At 38.7% G+C, this 22,357-nt stretch overlaps 1 protein-coding gene across 10 annotated transcripts in view; it reads right to left on the bottom strand.

Moving 5' to 3' along the window:
- ST7 (suppression of tumorigenicity 7) overlaps nucleotides 1-22,357 on the bottom strand; it is a 278,014-nt gene that overhangs the window by 130,586 nt on the left and 125,071 nt on the right. Inside the window, exon 1 of one of the 10 annotated variants that reach the window (XM_032761531.2) lies at nucleotides 13,264-13,470. The exons of 8 other annotated variants lie outside the window; for them this stretch is intronic. The gene's annotated coding sequence lies outside the window, so the exon portion shown is untranslated. Of the gene's footprint in view, nucleotides 1-13,263; nucleotides 13,471-22,357 lie in introns of those variants that run through there. One more of the 10 variants, XM_032761530.2, reaches the window with a different exon arrangement.

Raw genomic sequence — 22,357 nt, 5'->3', positions numbered from 1 at the left:
CTCAAAATTTCCCTCCACACTATGAGTGACCCCACATTCCCTGTTTTTTTTTTTAAAGTCAGCAGAGGCCAGGTGTGGTGGCTCATGCCTGTAATCCCAACACTCTGGGAGGCCGAGGTGGGTGGATCACCTGAGGTCAGGAGTTTGAGACCAACCTAGCCAACATGGCAAAACCCCATCTCTACTAAAAATACAAAAAGTTAGCCGGGCATGGTGGGTGCCTGTAATCTCAGCAACCTGCAAGGCTGAGGCAGGAGAATCGCTTGAACCCAGGAGGCGGAGGTTGCAGTGAGCCAAGATCACACCATTGCACTCCAGCCTGGGCAACAAGAGCAAAACTGCATCTCAAAAAAAAAAAAAAAAAGCCAGCAGAATATTCACTTTGTTATTCTGTAACTACAAACATTCATAACTGTACCATATACCTTTCAGTAGGTTTCTGCAAACAAACTGAACGCCATTGAAGTCCATTTCTAAAATAGAGGAAAAGATTTGCCTAAATTAGAAGTGCTTTAGTAGCCCTGCTGTTGACTGCCTAGCAACAAAAGCATAAAGCAATGGAGAGGAAAGATTTTCTGCTGAAAAATCACTGATCCACTGGAGGCAAAAGACTCAAGATTTAATCAATAAGTGAAAAAAAATTGAGTTTTTTTAAAAGAGATAAAAATAAAGATTCCATTCATTTGTTTTTAATTAAGATTATATATCAATAATAATTAAAATGTATTTCCCTGGTATATCCATGTATAGGAAGGTGGCAGAGTTGAAAGACATAACGGTAGGCATTAAAATAAATGGAGATACAAACAGAAAACAGAGAAGCAGAAACAGAAACACCTAGAGAGTGGGAGACGCCCATTTAATAACCTATTCACTTATAATCTTACTAAACATCTGGCAAAAATCGTTCAGACATGGCATGTGGCAATTCTGGACATAATGTCAACACTTGGTACTTGCTATTTCAACCTATGTATTTATATATTTAAGGATTATAACAAAGCATTTCCACAGATTAGAAAAGTTAATTTTCATTTCAGCTCCATGAGATCAATATTATTCGCCTTGTCTTGCGGCTGGAGGCTGAGCAGACCGGAATGCCAGTCAACCTGCCCCCAAGCTCATGCTTTTAGCATCACAGTGGACACATGGGAATATTACTGAAAAGCCTCCAGCAAAAAAAGCACAAAAGGAAACTACAGTAGCCTTTCATTAGAAAAGGAGAGGAAGCTCTAAATAAATGATACTATAAGATAGATTTTTTTTAACATTGTACTTATTTTTATCTCTGCCTTTTCTAGATAAGTCCCCTGTGAGCTTGTCATTTGTGTGTGAAGCACTAGAATGGAAAGGAATGAAGCCACCCTGAGAAGGGGGAGAATCTAGTTTAAAAATTCTTCTATTAAATTAGGAAGGCTGCAAACTATAGCCCAAACTGCCCTAAAACCAAGAAATATCTTGCCTAGTTTCATCAAAGTCATTAGCAATTATTTTTGAAAACATATGAGGGCCTGATAAAGTGCCTAAAAATTGGACCAGAAAACCGTGAGGTATGTGCGTTGAGACATAAAATGGATATTCCTGATATTCTTTTTTTTTTTTTTTTTTTTTTTGAGGCAGAATCTCACTCTGTTGCCTAGGCTGGAGTGCAGTGGCACAATCTTGGCTCACTGCAACCTCTGCCCCCTGGGTTCAAGTGATTCTCCTGCATCAGCCTCCCAAGTAGCTGAGATTGCAGGTACCTGCCACCACACCTGGCTAATTTTTGTATTTTTAGCAGAGACGGGGGTTCACCATGTTGGCCAGGCTGCTCTCAAACTCCTGACCTCAGGTGATCTGCCCACTTCGGCCTCCCAAAGTGTTGGGATTACAGGTGTGAGCCACCTGCCCAGCCAGATATTCCTGATATTCTATAGACACATCAAGGTCACCTCCATACTTGCTGGGGCTAGGCAAAACAAATGTTAAAAACCAACATGTAACAACTAATCTAGCCTTGTGAAAATAAACTATAATACTTTACTAATGCACTATTTCAACAAATCAGAGGGCTTTGCATCGGACCTGACTGGGCACCTCTAACAGGTCACACTGCTCAAAGAATGTTACCTCAGTTATTGAAGGGCAGCCTCAGGGAATGCATCATGTAGAGTTCTGAAGATGCTGAACCTTCACCTGGCATAGTCTTCTCATTTAATTAATCAGTAAATGTGAAGCAATTAAGTGTGGCACTGAGAAGAAACTAAGTAGGCAGGGTAGGTACATGGACTGAAAATTAAATTACCTCTATGGATCACAGAAAAGCATAGGTAAGAGGATAATACAGCAGGTTCAACTGTGGGGAGTGAAGAATCACCCCAGTGAGCAGGGAATTCACACCAGAAGGCTTACTCAGGAATCACGTGGCACGCCCCTACGAAGCCATGTCTATAAGGAGCTAGCCACGTTCTGGCTCTCACGACAGTAATAGCCTGCCACTATCTTCTTCAGAGTATGAGCAACCCCCATATTACACTCCTGGAAGAGGCCTCTGTAAAGTAGAGCAGGCATATAACCCTGTGTGTTTGCCTCCTTATGTATATTCCACCTTGCACAGGGAAGCCTTCGAATGAAGGCGGTAAGGCAGCATTAATGCCTTGGAGGTACTGACTAGATAGAACTGAATAAGCAGCATGATGAAGTCCACAGCATCCAAAAATATGGGTGTGCTTTGTGCCATGTTCCTTTTAATGCTTTGCTAAAATATGACATGCAAAATGGAAAAAAAAATAAAAGTTATAAGACAAAAATCAGCAATAATTCAAAGGGTTAAAAAAGAGTATCTGGGAGAAAAGTTTAGAGAAACTAAGTTATTTAGGCTGAAAAAAGAAAACAAACAAAAAAACAATGGAAGGGACTTATAAAGCATTATGCCTAGGAAAGAGACCAGGAATAGGAGACCCAGTCGCCAAACATGAGACCAACAATTGTGTCGTGATGGCCCTGAGAGAGTCCCATGCTCTTGCAGAGCTTTGGTTTCCTATCTGTTTCCCAGAACTGCTCTAAGGCTGAGATGAAATGTGCATTGTCTCTTAACATCAGTCTATGGTCGCCGAGTGCCTACCCTGGGCCAGATTCTGGGGACACAGCAGCTTACAGAGCACTGCCCCTGACCACAAGAGGCTCACAATCCAATGGGTAAGAGAAGCAAGTCATCGGATATGCAAATGGGAAAGGACACATGAGGAAATTATAAGGGACAGGGCATCAAAAGGAATGGAAGATCAAGAAAAATTTCTGCCAAGAAAAAGCATCTCATCTGAGACTTGTAGGCTGAATAGAAAGTTAACCAGGTAAAGTTACTGATGGCTGCAGAGACTAGGGAACAGTGAGGGGTAGAGCAGTAGGCCATTCCATGCAGAGTACCGCAGCCATGGGGCCTGAGGGCGAATGCCCAGGGAAGGAAAGCCAAGGGCAGTTGAGGCACTGGTGGGGAATTAGATATGTGAAATTACTATCTAAAGTGCCTGTATACAAATACATGGAATATTGATTGACTAGTAGTGAATGGCTAGTCTCAGTTTCCACTATGATGAGACAAATTAACATGGATCCAAATAGTACTTCTAAAAATTAGGACAGCTGTGTGTCTTCTCCGAAACTACCAAAATGATTTTTGGAGGACTTCACTCTAACAAGTTTATGCAGTGCCTAGATGGACAATGCTGCCCAACTAAAAAGATAAAGAATAGGGGGCTTTGGTTTACTTACTTTCTTGGTAAATCAATGCGGGCGAAAATCTCTTTACAAAAAGTATTCATGTACATTTGAGATTGCTTCATTGTCTATAAAATTTAAAAAGTAATACCTATCTTGCATAGTTGTCACAAGAGCTAAACATAATACTGTAGATAAAGTGCCTAATAAGGCAGACCTCATCAAATAATATGTATTACGACGGCTGTTTTTCTTTTGATTTTTGTTGTTGTTGTTGCTGTTGTTGTTGTTTTTTGAGATGGAGTCTCACTCCGCCGCCCAGGCTGGAGTACAGTGGTGCGATCTTGGCTGACCGCAACCTCCGCCTCCTGGGTTCGAGTGATTCCCCTGCCTCAGTCTCCCAAGTAGCTAGGATTACAGGCATGTGCCACTACACCCAGCTAATTTTGAAGTTTTAGTAGAGATGCGGGTTTCACCATGTTGACCAGGCTAGTCTCAAACTCCTGACCTCACTGATCCACCTGCCCCAGCCTCCCAAAGTGCTGGGATTACAGGTGTGAGCCACTGCACCCGGCCTGATTTGGCATCTTATATTACTATAGTTGTAGAATGCAGGCGACACTGAGCTCAATGTGTAAATGCTAACAATGGTAGTAGTAGCTGTCATATTAGCATTAACTGAGCATCTTCTGTGTGCCAAGCACTGTGCTACAGTGTACAGCCCAGGAAGTAAAACATCCACATTGTGATTAGTCCTGTGAAATATGGATGCCCTACAAAACAAATGAAGAATCATTTCATAGAAGGGTCCTTTTATCTGGATTCTAGTTGCTTGGGGTAGTACTAAACCTGAGGGTGATTTTGAAAGCAGCCATTTTAGAAGGCAAAGAAATGTCCCTGAAGTCTAACATGTGCTCCTAAATCTCTGATTACTGCCTTGCCAGATACCGCGGGAACAATCAATTGAGCCACAGGCCATATGGGAACCACCTGTGATCCTGTTTATTCCTTTTCTTCAAGTCTTTTTATGGTTATGACATAAGCCATGTTAAAGCCTAAACCATAACCTAAGCATGCTGGTTAGCAATGTTTTCATTGCAAGGGATGAATATTCAAGGCCACAGTACCTTCCAGGCCCGAAGACTGGGCTATTAGGGTGGATTAAGAAATTGTCAATTTCATGCAAAGCAACATTTCTGATTTAGTTACTGAAAATGTGCTTTTCTATAGAAAGCACGTTACGAAATAAGTTAGTCTAGCAGGGACTTCGCCTCAGACTGTTTTCTCAGACCTCCAAAGTGAGGTAGGGAACACACTGGAATAGTTTAATCCATCATTTGTATTTTTCCATGTGATAGTAGAGAATATTATCTTCTCTCATTTCATTGTTCTTTCAACCTTACTAACTTCTCTCTTCCTTCCTGTCAGCATCTATTAAGTAAGGCTGCAACTTTACTTCTGCCCTTCCTCATTTACCAAAGGACAAGGGAATGAAAAACGGGAGCTCTAATGGCTTAGTTTACACTCCTGCTAATTTCAAGCAGATTTCCAGATTGCACAGCTTTTAAAATGAAAGAACTTTTCCTCAGAATGACCCTGTGACAGACAAACGCTGAAGTGACTCCAATGATCCCTGCTCTGCTGGTATTCATAACTTTTTTTTTCTTTTGCTGGTATTCATAACTTTTTTTTTTTGAGACGGAGTCTCGCTCTGTCACCCAGGATGGAGTGCAGTGGTGCGATCTCGGTTCACTGCAAGCTCCACCTCCCGGGTTCACGCCATTCTCCTGCCTCAGCCTCCCGAGCAGCTGGGATTACAGGCGCCCGGTTATTCATAACTTTATTTGACCCCTTTCCCTTGAATGTGGGTGGGACATGGAGTACGGGACTTGCTTCTAACAAACAGCTATGTAAGATTCTATGTTGGTGGCAGACAGAGAGATCATCCTTACTGGCTTAATGAAGTGGCCATGTGGACAAGCCCATGTGGCAATGGACCGCAGGCAGCCTCTACAACAGCCAGTCAGAAATTCAAGCCCTCAGTGCTACAGCAATGATTACTGCCAACAGCCTGAGACTGGAAGCAGATTCTCCCCCGACTGAACTTGCAATTGAGATAGCAGCCTGGTCAACATCTTGATTATAGCCTTGTGAGGCCCAGAGCAAAAGACCCATCTAAGCCATGGCTGGACTCCTGACACAGAAACTGAGAGATAAGAAGTGTGTGTTAAACTGCTATATTTATGGAAATTTGTTAGGCAGCAATATAAAACTGATACCATCACCAACATGATAATTCATGAAAATAAAAATCAACATTGACATCTGATAATGCTGGCTAATTGCAGTATGCCGAGAAAGTGTGCTAAGATACACCAACTCTATGTGCCCCGAGCGTTTCTTTCCCGATTGTTCATAAGTAAAATACAAGTTCTCCCTCTGCTACCATGACATGCTGTTTCACATGCTGGCATGTAACTGTCTTTGCAAATGTGCTAATACTAAAGTAGATGCTGAGAGGAGCTGTTTTTTTAATATGGAAATAAAATACCTTCATTTCACCCAGTAAGTGGTTTTTTTTCTAGTCATATTTTAAATATGCAATATTTGCATATTTTTAAAAAATCCGTTTTACATCAAGGCAGAGCATCAGTTCAATCAAGGATTAAAAGCACAGCACGAGCACTTCTTTTCCTCATTTCTTGCTTCTGCTGCCTCTCTCCTTGCCCTTGGCCCTGGTCTCCTTGGGCTCTGATAAGGTCTTGAGGTTTTATGCACCACAATCCCCTTGATAAATCCTGTGTCATTTATTCTTGAGGAAAAGACATGGAAGTATATTTTTAGACCCATTCCTATGGCAAGAAACCCTCATAAATCATTCTGTCTACTCTTCCCTCCACTCCTGATGTTGCCTAGGCAACTTTACAGGTACACTGTTTCTGCTGTACTGAGCATCTGACTCTGCTGAGGAGTGGAGCTGAGCACATTCTTTTCTCAGTTGTGATCTGGGAAACTATACTGGCGCATACTGTATTGGTGGGAACAATGCAGTGTTCAGTCTTCATGGCACCTTCTCCCTTGCTGGAGGGAGGCCATCTGTCAACCTTTCCTGATATCATGAAGGACCATCCAACGCCCAGTCACACACAAACCTTAATAACCCTCAAGGACAAGTGGAGCAAGATGTCAGATGATCTGTTCCCTTTTAGTTACAGGAACCTTGATAATGAAGATCTCTACCCTGGTCAAGTACAGAGGAAAGACCTAAATAAGTCTTATTATATTTTTAATTATTTAAAATATGCTTTCATTTATGGTTGAAGACTATTTTACGAGTTTGTCTGTTTCTCATAAACTATTTAATACCAGGAAGAAAAAATAAAAGTCTATTTGTACACAAAGCAAACCTTCCACATAGTTACACTGAATAGAAATAAAAACTTTGCTAAGACAAGGTGTTCCAGGCTCTGGGAACCTCTTCCCTACAAGCACACACACTGTGTCTCAATCCTCCAGCAGCCAACACAGAGCACCCAGCACAGAGCCTGGTCCACACAGTACTCAATGTTTGATAAATGCTAAATGACTACAAGGGGCAGAGTTCTAGGTAGGAAAGTTATAACAACCATTTCCCAGGACTTCTGATAATAACCTTCATAAGAAAATATAAATCTGACAAAACTAGAAGTCTTTGATGGCTGGGACTTTGCCGTGTGTGTGTGTGTGTGTGTGTGTGTGTGTGTGTGTGTGTGTGTGTGTATGTTTCTATCCCTAGACTACCTGTACAGTCTGAAGTCCATATTAGGAAGACTCAATGACTACTACACATTAATAAATCAAGATGGTTCCAGATATACTTATGTTATCCTCATATAGCAAGACTATGGCTATGTAGAACCCTCAGAAATTAGTCATGTGGGATAGTTAAGGTTGTATCCTATTAAACCAGACACTTTTAGAAACAATTTCACAAGGGAATCTTTCCAAAATAAATTAAATACTTGACTTCACCCTTAAAAAGAATGGCCAGAACATATTTCAGTCTTTGATTGGTAACTCTAAGTCATCAAAATGAATGTAAACTACAGTACTGTGTTAGCATGCAATAAAGTTTTTTAAAAAACTGTTGAGGCCGGGCACGGTGGCTCATGCCTGTAATCCCAGCACTTTGGGAGGCCGAGGCGGGCGGATCACAAGGTCAGGACTTCAAGACCAGCCTGGCCAATATGGTGAAACCCCGTCTCTACTAAAACTACAAAAACTAGCCGGGCGTGGTGGTGGGTGCCTGTAGTCCCAGCTACTCGGGAGGCTGAGGCAGGAGAATTGCTTGAACCCAAGAGGCGGAGGTTGCAGTGAGCCAAGATCGCACCATTGCACTCAGCCTGGGCAACAGAGTGAGATTCCACCTCAAAAAAAAAAAAAAAAAAACTGTTGAAGTACTCTAGGTTATTGCCTCCAAAAGTAAGTAATACCGCAAAGGTTTTTTTTGTTTTAAGTCTTCTTCATGTTATTTTTGTCACCTGACACACTATCAGATATTAACTATTATTATTTGTTGTTGACCTGCTTCAAACTGCCTTTTCTCCTCAATGTGCTACTTAAAAATCTGTTGTGATTTCAAAGGTGCATGACCAGCTTCGGTCATTCAATAGATATTCATATTCAACGTGTGGCCAGGTACTATGTAAAACACTGGTGATACAAAGATATATGATATATACATAGTTCTTATCCTCAAGGAGCTCTGGGTTTTGTGGGAGAAGCAGACATGGAGACAAATTGGCAGGCAATTATAATTCTGGTGTTGCTGGAAATACAGAGCTAGTACACTTAACTCAGCCATGGGCTGGATGGAGTGAATGACAGAATGTGCATAAAGGAACGTTTCCTTGAGAAGGCCGCTAAGTACAGCCCTAAAAGATGTGCACTGGAACTATGTAAAATAACAGCTGTCTTTGAGAGCCAAAGGTAAGGCCTTCCCTTGGTAATTATTTTATGCTTATCTGTATGTACTATACGCACTGGCCTTTTTTTCTTACTTAGCGCTTGGTGCTCTGGGGAATTGAAATGTTTGGATTGCTGAGTTCTTGCAAGGTGCAGTGTCACTGTAGAGAGCTATTACATGCTCTTATGGAGTGGCTGGAGTGAGTGGTATAAAAGGACACTCCCATTTGTTCTTGTGTTCACACTGGAGTACTCCAAAAGGCTTTTCACAGCATCAGCCATGCAAAATGTGCTAGGACTTTTCCATTATCTTGAGGAGAATTTGTTCACTAGCTTCTCATTTACTCTTCCTATACTGGAAGTTATACCGAAAAATATTACAGAATATTACTTTAATAGTAAGATTTGGAATATTACATGCTACAAAGCTGAATACAGCAATTCGTTACTTAATGTGCTGGAACCTAATAAAAGGGTTCAAAATGCTCACAATAATCAACTGTTTGAACAGATAATTATTAAATCTAAAATGCATGGAAATAACTAAGAAATGTAAGAAGAATATTAACAAGCATAATGGAATAACATCTATATTCTAAAACATCTTTCATATATGCTCTACATTTATTAATATCTAAAATATATTTAGCTTATAAAAAGTATCATACACTGAACTAGACACTGGGGGCAGAAAATAGCATGATAATGAGACTGACCCTACCCTTGAGAAGGGACAATGAGATGGCTACACAAATAACACAGAATATGAAACATCTCAGAAGAGAAGCACAGATAAAATCTAGAGGAAGTAAACATTACTTCCAGCTAGGAGGGTTAGAGAAGGTTAATGAATGGGATGTCCTTCCTTCTGGGCTTGGAAAGAAGGATAAGCTTTGAATATGAGATTAGAGAGGAAAGAAGAGAGAGTATGGACTCTAGGTAGATATCACAGCATACACGAAGGAATTGGATTGGAAAACAGGGCGGATGAGAAGCAGTGGGAGAGAATGCTGGCTCAAATGCCAAGCCAAGAAAAGTGGACTTTATATAGCAGGCAGAAAGAAGATACCATTCATAACCAGAGATGTGACAAAGACAGATACATCTGGTAGTAATGGGGTAGAGTGTGTAAAATGTGCAGCTTCGGGAATTATTTCAGAGGGGAGCGCCTATAATACCACCCGAGAGGGGAGTTGGGCATATCAGATGTTGCAGAGTTAAATTCAACAGGATGTGGCTTTCCCAGTGTGACATAAAGGGCAAGAGTCTGGGCATGTTGGTGAAGTGGGGCCAAAGTCAAATTTGAAGTGATTAAAGACAGTGAATAGTAAGGAAATTAAGGCAGCCAGCTCAGTTACTTCTACAGGCAGTCTGGCAGTAAAGAGAAGAGCATTTATCATTAAGTGTGACTTAAGTTAAAGATAAATGGCATTGAATGAGTTAGTAAGTAAATTATGAATAAAACTCAAACCTTTTTCCTGCTGCAAGAACAATCAGCCCTTCTATGAAGTATAATACTGGTTCATTCTTACACCAAACTTTTAAAGATGTATGTACGGTTAATCATTATGAATGTGTCTTCTTTCTCTGAGATTCTTTTTTATATATGCCTTTAAGAAAAATTAAAACACAGAGAACTTTAACTGGCATGATTTTGAACCTGACAACTACATACATATGTATATTCCTGTTTTATCAGCCGAGATTACACGACAAAACAAAAGTAAATCTATTTTCTATTCTATTTATTCTGATTTTTACACTTTCTATTAATCTACTTGCTTTGTTTTGAAATCCTCTACTAACTGAAAACTAAATAGTTTGCCTCAAAGGAAGATAATATATTGGGTCAGAGAAGCAGCTACAGGCCATGGGGTAGTAAAATTCAAATCTGATCCTAAGTTAGGTTTTTCTTTTCATTATATTCTCTAACAGTTCAATGACTAATGTACTTCTCTTCTGAGGAAAAGCTGCCGCACAGAAGAAGGCCTGCTGCAAGCTGCATTAAGAAGACCGTCTTCCCCTGGGTGAGGGTGTGTAACCCACAGAGATAAGAAGCCACAGGGGAAACCACTACACAAGCCACTATTTTAGTATTCAGCTGCTCCAACTGCGTGGTTGTTCAAAATAAGCCCTTGGCTTTATTATTTCCAATTCCAATAACTACATTTGGCTTTGCATTTGTACCTAAGGACCAGTTATTATTCCAGAAAGCACCTAAAATTATCTCCTTAGGTCCTGGGCTGTGAATTCCGGTTAATCACAAATGCACCTGGCTTTATGTAATGTCTACAGGTAACAGTCGATGGAAACTGGAGCACTGATATTTTCAAATATTGGCAAGCCAGTTTAAAAAAAAAATCTATTAAAAGATGCATCTAAATTCCAGGTGCTTTTTATTACCACACAAATCTCAAGCTAAATTCATCCCTAATAAAAATGTTCCTAGCCCCTGTAAATGGCATTTTCCCCTCTTAAATATCTATTCTTATTATCTCAAATAGTGTCCAAAATGGTCATCCCTCATGGTGAATAATCTATTCATCTATAATGCAGAAGGAAAAAGAAAGAAATTTCATGTTTTTAATTAGAAATTGTCTAACGCCTACATCCTTAGAACACAGACAGTGTTTCTTGAGGTGGATCAGTAATTGGTTAAAACTCAAGATTAATGAAGCTACAGTCCTAGGTTTGAATGAGTCAGTCAACCTCACACCAAGAAATCCTGTGCCATGAACTCAGAAAGTACCTCTGGCCCGGCTATATTACAAATGAGTACTACCACTGGAAGGCCAACCATCACGTTACTATAGAAACAAACAAACCTGTATCCCCAAAATGGATGGAGATTGCTTTTGCTTTTCAAAGTTGTTTTCCCAAAACATTTTTTAAAATACAGAAAATTAAAAAAAAAAAAAAAAGAAACCATTCCTCCCTGCCCCTGCTCAAGAAACAAAAGAAAAAAGAAAGGAAAAGAAAAGAAGGGGGAGGGAGGAGATAGGGAGAAGGAAGGGAGGGAGAAGGGAGGGGGAAGGGAAGAGAGGGGAGGGGAGGGAAGTTTGGTTATTTGATTACTAGCTAGGCTTAAAATTCTATGTCTATTTTCTCTAGTTTTTAAGGCTTTAATTAATTTTTTAATTTAATTTAATTACCAGTTCGTGTTGTTTGCCTTTTTTTCTATTGGAAAGGCACTAATTTATAAAAGCTCTTAGTAAGTACGTTAACCTCTTATCTGTCATAATTGATGCAAGCTTTCCCTTTTCTTTTAATTTCCTTTCTGAGTTTCATTTCCAGAATTTTAACAAAACGCTTTCTACATAAAAATCGGGAGGAAAACATTACTGGAAGAAAAACCTCTATATACAATTTGCTAGAAAGTAGAATTTACTGGAATGCCCCTTTCTATCCTCCAGCTATCTTTGATGCAAAAAGCAGAAGGGACACTTTGAGAGTATTTGATAGCATGCAGAAAAACAAAAAGAAACCACTCCATTGAATATGCAGAGTTTCACAGTGTTCTAGGCAACTGTATATATAGCAAATAGTCATCGCACACATGCACACAGACACTAACCATAAATATTGTTTGGTAACAGAAGGGAGAATAAGCAGAGAGGCATGCCATTACATGAGATGACATGACTACTGGTTTAAATGTCTCCCCAAAACTGGAAAACAGACAGACACAAAACACAGAAACCATTAAAATGAGATATTTCTCAGCTTCATCACAGGCAAAACCAGATACATAAATGATGGGAATGTAACATGAGACAGACCAACAGCTGCAGAGAAAATAAAATAAGAACCTAGCTGATGAAAAGAAATATTCAAAAAAAAATCCAACTTGCAGAGTATTGGGGAGAGTATGTTTTTAATATAAAGTCTACCTCAGTGTATTATAAAACATAACCTTTTTCTCTTCTGTAACACAGCATTAGCGACTTTTGGTGTTTTTCTCCCTTAATTCATTCTTTTTCTTGTACAGAATCAATACGTATTTGCCTCTTATTTTCCTTTTCTTAGGAACAACCACCAGGACTGATGTAAGTATTACACAGATAGACATACCAAATTACAGAGAACAGGTATCTACTGTTCTAAAAACCTGGAAACAGAAAAAATGACAACCTAAAACTGATTTGCTCTTACCACTTTTGAGAAAAGTAAAAACATAAAATATAATTTTATTCTCGAATTAGAATAAAAAATAGAATGCTCCCTGGTTCCTGAGAAATTTTTAAAACTTTTATATAATCACAATTTGTAATGGTTGAAAATTATTATTGGTACTTGAACTTTACTTCCTCCCACAAATAATAATAATAATGAATAATAATAATGGCAGCAAACACTCATAGAATCTTCATAAAACAACCAGCAATGGGCTAAATGCTTTACATGGTGTCTTAGTAAATTTTCACAACTTTGTGTTATTATCCTGCCCGTATCTAGAGATAAGAAAGTGAAGATTAAATCACTTAAGTCACTTGTCCAAAGTCACGCAGATAGACAGTGACAGACCCAGGATATGAATTCAGGTACAACTGCTGCTGAAGCCTGAGTCCCTAACCATTGTTCTAAGGGCTTCTTACACTGGAAGGATCCCACAGCATTACTCACCCTGGGTTCACATAAAGCCTGTACCCAAGCATGTGTTGACAGGTGTTTCCAGTCAGATAATTTCTTTCCATCTGTGCTGCCCTCAGTGGTCCAATCTTCCTTTCTCTTACCTGGATGATCATATCCCCCCAACCTGTCTCCTAGATGCCATCTCTCAGCACTCAATCTAACCCAAACTCTACACTGCCACCTGAGTCATCTTTCTAACACATGGGAATTGATCTGCTCCAGCTTAAAGATCACTGACGCAAGGCATGACTAAAACAGATGAAGAAACTAATACCTAAAGATGGTAAGTGCTATTCCCTAGGCCATTCTTCTAGGAATTGGAAAATCTGCTGGTTTCTTAGCCTGTGCCTGAACTATAATTGACTACATAGTGTCAGAGTAAAAAGTAGCATTTTTGCTACTGAATTTAGAATCTCAAACTCAAGTATTTGGATGTCTATGATATTCTACCAAATGCCTATGTCCTCTACATATATGCTCATATAATTCTTCAGCTTCCTCTTTCTCTGATGATTGTCGTTTGTTAATAATGAGGAGATGGGAGGCGGAACCAAAGCCAGGAAATTGGCAACCACCAGCTTGCCTTACAGTGCTGCCTCCATATGCTCACAAGGAAATCTCTGCACCTGGCCTAGCTTCTGTGCTGAGCCACAAAACAAACATGAATGCTTACTTTTTTTTTCTTTCTTGAGAATTGAGAGAATATGCTTCATTACATATATTTAATAAGTCATGTTATACAATCATATATAAAATATATATCATAACTCTATATTGTGTGCTAATTTTATATATAATAGCTTTAATCCCCTAATAGATTGAACACTACCCCATTCCTATACTTATTCTATTCCATGTTCTTATTAAAATAGCAGAGAAATGTGGCTAGGCGTGGTGGCTCCTGGCTGTAATCCCAGCAGTTTAGGAGGCTGAGGTGGGCGGATTACCAGAGGTCAGGAGTTTTGAGACCAGCCTGGCCAACATGGTGAAACCCCAGCCCTACTAAAAATACAAAAAAATTAGCCGGGCGTGGTGGCAGACTCCTGTAATCCCAACTACTCGGGAGGCTGAGGCAGGAGAATCACTTGAACCAGACAGGCGGAGGTTGCAGTGAGCCAAGATTGTGCCACTGCACTCCAGCCTCGATGACAAGACCAAAACTCCGTCTAAAAAAAAAAAAAAAAAAGATATATATATATATACACACATATGTGTATATGTATATATAAATTAGCCGGGTGTGGTTGTGGGTGCTTGTAATCCTAGCTACTCTGGAAACTGAAGCAAGAGAATCGCTTGAAACTGGGAGGTGGAGGCTGCAGTGAGCCAAGATCGTGCCATTGCACTCCAGCCTGAGCGACAAGAGCAAAACTCCATCTCAACATAAAATAAAATAAGATAAAAAAGCAGAAAAATGGAAGGTGTTCAATAGTTGACCAGTTCCTAAACTGTGCTGAAATACATCCTGTCACTAGATATGTATGGTATTACAAACAGAGCGACTATTTAAACCAACACACCAGACCTGTCTACATCAGGGATAGGGAAAATGCAGCCTGCAGGCAAAATCCAGCCCACTGCCTGTGTTAGTAAATACATTTTATAAACACAGCCGTGCTTGTTAGTTTATGTATTGTCTATGACTGCTTTCATGCTACAACAGCTGAGTTAAATAGTGTAACAAACTGTACAGCCTGCAAAGCTGAAAATATTTACTATCTGGCTCTTTACAGAAAAGAGTTTGCTGACCCCTTGTTTACCTTAAATAAAAGCAATGCTTCTCTGGTATTTTCTACGAGAGTCCTTCTAATGGCGGAAGAAAATAAGAACATATTTCAGGGGAGTTATGAGCCCCACTTAAGAAGCAAAAGTTTAAATGACTGTTTGTCCCCTTACATCATTTGGGAAATCAATCAGTATCCCAATAATGCTGCCATTCCTCAAAACTTTATAAAAATCCTAAATATAGCCTAGCATACCTCCTTTTCAATATTCTCAACTCTGGTAAGTATTAGTATTTCAAGGGTAGATTTTTACTTTTAGTAACATGCAAACTGTGTATAGCCCAAGCTAGTACCAGCATTAAGTAGTCAAATTGGGTATATCTGGTTTTTATCATGGATAAATTATAACTACCTATTAATGAAGTGGGTGTTTCTATATGAGCATTGAACTGGTTCAGTTATCAAGTGTGATGGTGAGATTTTGTGTGTCAACTTGGGTAGGCTACTGCCCCTAGCTATTAAATCAAACACTAAGTATTGCTGTGAAGGTTATTTTGTAGATGTGATTAAAATACACAATCCATTGACTTTAAGTAAAGATTATCCTAGATAACCTGGGTGGGCCTGGTTCAAGCCATTCGAAGGCCGTAACAGCAGAGCTGAGGCTTCTCTGATAAAGAAATTTGACCTGCAGACAGCCACTTCAGCTTAGACACAAGAGTTCCAGCCTGCCCTTCCTGATTAATGGCCCACCCTACCCATTTCAGACTTGCCTAGCCAGCCCCCAAAATCCTGGAAGCCAACTCATTGCCTCTCTCTCTGTCTCTCTATTTCTGTCTGTCTGTCTCAGTGTATGTGTGTGTAGCCTACTGATTCTGTTTCTCTAGTGGAACCCTGGTATATCAAGTCTAAAAATGTTTCAAAAATAATTTTAGTCATCTTTTACAATTGTCATTTTAGAGAATACCAATTCCTTGGATAAAAATAGCTAGCTAGAAATGAAACTCATTACTGTACAGTCACTCCCTATTACATCTGAATTCTTCATTTCACTCTGGCAAAACATAAATTCTAAAAGAATAAAATCACGTTAAACAAAAACTACTTTAGAGTACTGGTTTCATTTCAGGTGTCACTGAAGTCATAAAAATCATTATGTCTCAGATAAACTATGGTAGTAAAAAGATGAATGAAATGATTAAAATTTCTGCTACAGGTCGTGCCAAATCACACTTAAAATAATTTCTATAAAAATTGTAAAGGAAATGATTAACACATTGAAAAAATTTAATAAATTGTGGGGAGGCATCCAAAGGTTTCCTGGATCTAAAACATCAAAAAGATGAATAATTTGACAAGCATTTAAAATTGAAGCATTCAGACCTGCCATGCATATATTATTATCCTGACCTTAAAAAAGATTAGTAAGAATGAGAAGAAGCTCGTAGGGCCATGTTAGGTACCTATTGTGAGCTCACTAAACAGTAGCTATTACAGTTTCTACATTTTAAAGTCAAAATTTTATTCTAGTCATATAACTATTGTTTTAATCAACATTTGAGGTAAACCCTTTTATATTTTCAAGTTATAATTCTTTTGCTTTTATTTGGAAATAAAATAACTAATATAATTTATTTTCTCTTCCTAGAGTGAGGTCAGCTAAAAACAAGAAAGAAATTTAAAGCATCCTGGGAAGTCATCATATCCTTTTTCTCCAAGAAAATCTAGTTTTGCTTGTTTCTGTGTATCCCACGACACCTGTGTTTGACCATGTTTTTCACTTTGGATTTTGGTATGATAAACACAGTTCCAAACAATCAATGGATAGAAAACTCAATGACATAAATAAGGGTGGTATTAAAATGTGCACAATAGGCTTCCTCTGCACAAATATGGTGATTATTAATATATATTCAAACAAAATATTTAAGTACCTAAATGCAGAATATTTAAGGCTATTATTTATTTAAATTAAAAGCCTGAAATTTGGAATCTTCAAATTTACTTGCTAAAGTCATTCTAAAAATCTGATGGGTTCTTTCTCATCCACTCGTCAATCCCATAAGTTCGTACATGTGAATTGAGCATATGTTTGTTGTTCTTTAAAAATCACTACACATGTGGGAATTTAGGCTAAGGAGATAATAATAGGTATGTAAAAATATTTATCTTCAAGGATATTCAGCAAAAATATATCTATAAATATATTATTTGCAAAAGCCAAAAAAACTAAAAACTAAATATACAACAAGAAAAATGGTTAAATATTAACTATCTATATGATAGAATAGTATGCAGCCATTAAAAATCAAGTTATAAATGACAGGAAAGTGATCACTCCATTTTAGTTTAGAAAGCAAATTATGTAAGTGTGTGTAGTTTGACATCTTTTGTTTAAAGTGTATACATTATACGTTAGCTATCTGTATAGGTACATAAACATAAGGACCATTTCTGTAACACATGTATCCTGAAAAATGGAAGGACAAATATTCCAATAGTGCTCACCTCCAAATGATAGACTGTAAGTGATTTCTTTTCTTCACTACAGACTTGAAATTTTCTACTCTATGTACTAGTGGTGTATTTTAATCAGCGGGAGAAAAGGTTTCTAAAGCATGACATAAAACTAGAATCCATTAAGTAGTTCTCTTTGGAGGATAGAAGTTCATGGAACTTTTATTTTACACACTTTTTCCATTCTCTCTAGTCTTAAATATTTTTAAACACACTTGTTTTATTTTGGTAACAAATAAAAGCATATATAGCTTTAAAAACAATCAATACAGGCTATTTTCTAAAGCAGGAATTTAGGGGAATTTTCAAAAAATATTTCAGTTTTATTTTAGTTAAAACAAGTTATTTAAGAATAAGTTGACAGAATAATAGCAGCAATTACATCAAGAACAAAATCCTCCTATCTTAAAAAGTTTTTCTAAAAGAACCAATGAGAAAAAGTATTTATATGTGTATTTGTAATCTGAATTCTAGTTTTAGAAAGATAGTACATGAACATGAAACAATTTTTACTGTTTGCTACAATCACAAAATCCTGCATGAAATTATAGTTGTCCCTCAGTACCCATGGAAGACTGGTTCTAGGAATCCCCTCACCCTGTGGACCCCAAAAGCAGAGGACGCTCAAGTCTGTTACATAAAATGTCATAGTATTTGCATATAACTTATGCACATCCTTCTGCATACTTTAAACCATATCTAGATTACTCATAATACCTAATACAATATAAATGCTACATAAATAGTTGTTTTACTCTATTGTTTAGGGAATAATGAGTAAAAAATGCTGTACATGTTTAGTACAGACATAACCATGCATTTTTTTCAGAATATTATTTTCAATACACCATTGACTGAATGAATCTGCAGATGTGGAACCTGCAGATTCATGGGGCGGACGGCATTTGTTTCAGTGCATTCATGACTATATATGAATAACACATAGATTTATTCAAGAACCTAAAAGAGAATGAGAGGCACTTAGGAAGCCAACAACTCTGACTTAATATGAGCAGAATGCACCCAAGCACTATGCTCCCCCACCCAAGCACTATCCTCCATCCTCTAGTGTCACAGTGGGCTGGTGTCATGACTTAATTGCTGAGTTACAGCTACTTATAAGGTAAATGAAACACTAAAAGAGAATTCACCCCAACCAGTTAACTAACAGAGTGGTTATTAATTGTACTGGAATGTCCTACATATGCTAATTCAAACTTTATCACCCATAAAGACATCCATACAACCATGACTCTTTTTGTTCTATCCTTTTTCAAGCTTTATAATAGTAGAAATGACCCTGATGCAAAGCATCTATCTTGCTACCATGTAGCTGACATTCAGCACCGTCCAGTTCGACATAAATTTCTATGCCTCACTCTGGGTTTTAAGCAGTTACTTAAAACTGCATGATTACTGCATGGTAACAAATTGATAATAGCATAATAATTACATTAGAAAGAATGAAAGTAACATGTTAACTTGGATTCACAATGCTTATATTATAACCAAATACATGCTATTAATCTGTTTCACCAGATATATGGATTAATTAGCAACTATAGCAATGCTCCTAAAACTAAAGTTGTAAAAACATAATTATAGTTTTTGAAATCCTTTGCTTTTCTATTCTACTGTTAAACTGTTAAAATGCCCAGCTGCACCTTCTCAACATCAAGGAGTTACAAGCTATGCTTTGGATTTGATGCCAGTTGTATAAAACTACTACATGAACAGGGCTGCAACTATGAGTTCTTCTCCCTGTCCTTCAGTCCCTTCTAGCCACATGGAACCCTGTTTCCTAGAAAAGATTTAGGGATCAGATTTGTTCTCTCTTGGGCTAATAGCTTAATGTCACTGGGTCAATTTTTCTTATCTATAGATTGAGAGATTTGAACTATAAGGCTCTTTTCACCTCTAAGACAAATGACAAATCTCTAATAACAACTCCAGCATAGCACTTAAGTGAAGAATCCAAAACCTTTTGCGACTCATATCACAAAGGGCTAATCTCACTAATAAATAGAGTTCTTAGCAATCAATATCGCATTCCAGCCTGGGGGACAGAGCAAGACCCTGTCTCAAAAAAAAAAAAAAAGAAGGAAAGAAATCAATACCTCTTTCACAGCAGAACTCAAACCCACACTGATTACATTGGCAAAAATCCAAAAATTTGATAACATAGGTATTTTTTTCAGGTTTGCTTAAAATGAGGCAAATCCACATGCAGCCTATAATAACTATTATTACTACTACAACATATTATTCATTCTAAATGGTTAAACTCAATGAAATTCTCATCTGGAGCTATTATGGCTTGCATTATAACACCTATTTAACACAATGTCTGCAGTAGCATAAAAGCAGAGTTACTGGATTCCTAAATGTGACTCTTTCTCTGGTTTGAGGACAGTCCTTTAGAATCTTCAATAAATTTGTATGCTAGCCACACCCTGTCATAGATGTATATTTTATACTTCTACCTTCCTCTAAGTGATGTTACAGAAAATAATAAGACAATATTTATAAATCACTGAGAATTCCTGATGATGGGGACAGGAGGCAGATAAATTCTAGGCAGAAAAGGGCAGGTCCATGGCAAAGCCCTGCCCTCCAGCTGAAAAACCTGAAACCAAGGCCCAAAGTGAGAACTTATATCCCTGTTTTCCCACACAAATGTTCCCTTTTCCTAAACTGCCCATGGTCTGCCCCACCCCACATCCTGTGCCTATAAAAACCCCAGACTCAGCCAGCAGAGAAAGGAGAAGCCTCTGGACATCAGAGACTATAGCTGGACATCGGAGAAGTGGCTTGACTTCAGAGACACAGCTTGACAACGTAACTTCAAAAAAGAACCTGGCTGGAGACAGCCAGACTGGAGGGGAAGATTATGTAGCCCCCTGTCCCCTTTTCAGCTCCACTTTCCACTGAGAGCCACTTTCATCCTCGAGAAAAATTCCCCACATTTACCATCCAATTCGTTTGTGTAAACTTGTTTCTCCTGGGTGCTGGACAAGAGCTCAGGAGCCATGAGTGCAGATACAAAAGACTGTCACACTGGCCCTTTGCCCTCACTGGCAGAGGACAGCCACCTCGTGTGAAAGGGTGGAGGGCCCTCTGAGCTGTTAACACTTGAGCCATACATAGATGGCAGAGCTAGAAGGGCACTGTAACATGCCTCCTGGGGCTTCAGGAGTTGCAGGGATCCTGTCTGGATGCTGCCGCAAGGCCTGCACAGAGTTCGCTCCTGACAGTGCCCAAAAGTGCTCACTCCAGCTCCTTTACCCACTCACCTGGGTGCTCCCTCCCACAAGGTGTGGAACGCAGTGGGTCTGAGTGGAGTTTGATCCTGCCAGTGCCCAAGTGGCCAGCTGACTCCAGTGCTCATGCACTCCAGTTCCCACCTTGTTTGCTCGCACACTCCCTCCCATAAGGAGTTGAGAGCAGCAGGCTGAGTAAACAAGGCACCTGTTGCAAGTCCCACAAAGGGGTCAAGGAAATATCCTGCCTCACTAGTAAGAAATACTAAGAAGTTTTGGGTGTATGTGTATACATACACATATACTGGATTGGCTAATTTGTAAATTGGTATCCTGATCAGCTAAATCCCAAATTGATAATCTGGAAATGAAAAATCTACTTTCAGTTTCACCACAGATTTATCAAGATACTTTCTGTACCACCTTTGTTTTATAATCTATTTTTTAAATTGTTACTGAAACACGAGAGGTTTGGTGTAAGTCCTGCTGCTCGCCACACAGAAAGCCAATCACTAAGGTGGCAAGCGTTGCCAAGGAAGAAGGCTTTAATCAGGTGCTATAGCTGAGGAGATGGGAGCTCAGTCTCAAATCCATCTCCCTGACTGACTAAAACCAGGAGTTTATATAGCAGGTAAGCAATGTAACAATGTGTAAGAAACCAGGAAGTTGGGAGGGGCAAAGAAGCAAACATGGTGAATGAGGGGATCTCTTGGCATATGGTGCAAGGATCTGGTTTCAGTTCTTTGGTACTTTGTGTGAGAGGCCTAAAAGTAGTTTCCTGAGGAAGGAACTCAAGAGAAATCAAATATAAGTTTCAACCTTTTTAATGCCAGAAGGGTCAATTTCTATGATTATCAAAAAGAACAGTCTATGGGGCAATTGGGCTGGTTTCAAAATGAGATATCTTGAAATTCTCTCATTTTTAAGAAAGATCAGGATAAATTATTGAGTTATGGGAATCCCTTGCAATTTATGAAGCAACTGTTCTAGAAAACTCTAAAGGCAGGGAGATGAGAGGATGTATGCTCTTCTTCAGCTCTCTTTTTTCACACTGGTTCAGGCCTCACACAGACAGGCCTGAGAGCAGGAAAAAGTACAATGTGGAGGAGAGCAAAGAAACACATCTTTCCTTCTCTCACTTCTTCCTGACATCCAGAGCAGTGGATGGCAGGGAAACAATGGGCTGTGCTGAGAGGCTGAACTTCTTAGTCTTCCAATTAGTCCAAATATCTTAATTTGGGAGCAAAGAAACGTGTAGCCTCTACATTACCTAGCTCTACTTCCCATTCTAATCCTTCTCTATTTACCTCCACTCCTTTATTTCTGTAGGTACAACTTCTACCTTGAAACACAGTAAAAATTGTCACTATGTTGAGTTCAATGGCATATAATATATATTCAAAATAAGAAAAAATAAACCTTTGAACTATGAGTGCTTATGAACTTAAGTAACATTAAGGATACTGGCCATTAGTATAAATTTTCATGAATAGGATATATTTTAATAGATTTGCAGTATGTTTTAGAGTAATTATTTTCATCTTTATTCTTCACAAAAATCCTTAGGAAGGAATAAAAATTATC

Source organism: Hylobates moloch, unplaced genomic scaffold (genome assembly GCF_009828535.3).
Source record: "Hylobates moloch isolate HMO894 unplaced genomic scaffold, HMol_V3 SCAFFOLD_1, whole genome shotgun sequence".
Taxonomy (NCBI): domain Eukaryota; kingdom Metazoa; phylum Chordata; class Mammalia; order Primates; family Hylobatidae; genus Hylobates; species Hylobates moloch.
The sequence above is the reverse complement of the archived record's forward strand: the minus strand, read 5'-3'. Positions and strand labels throughout refer to the sequence as shown.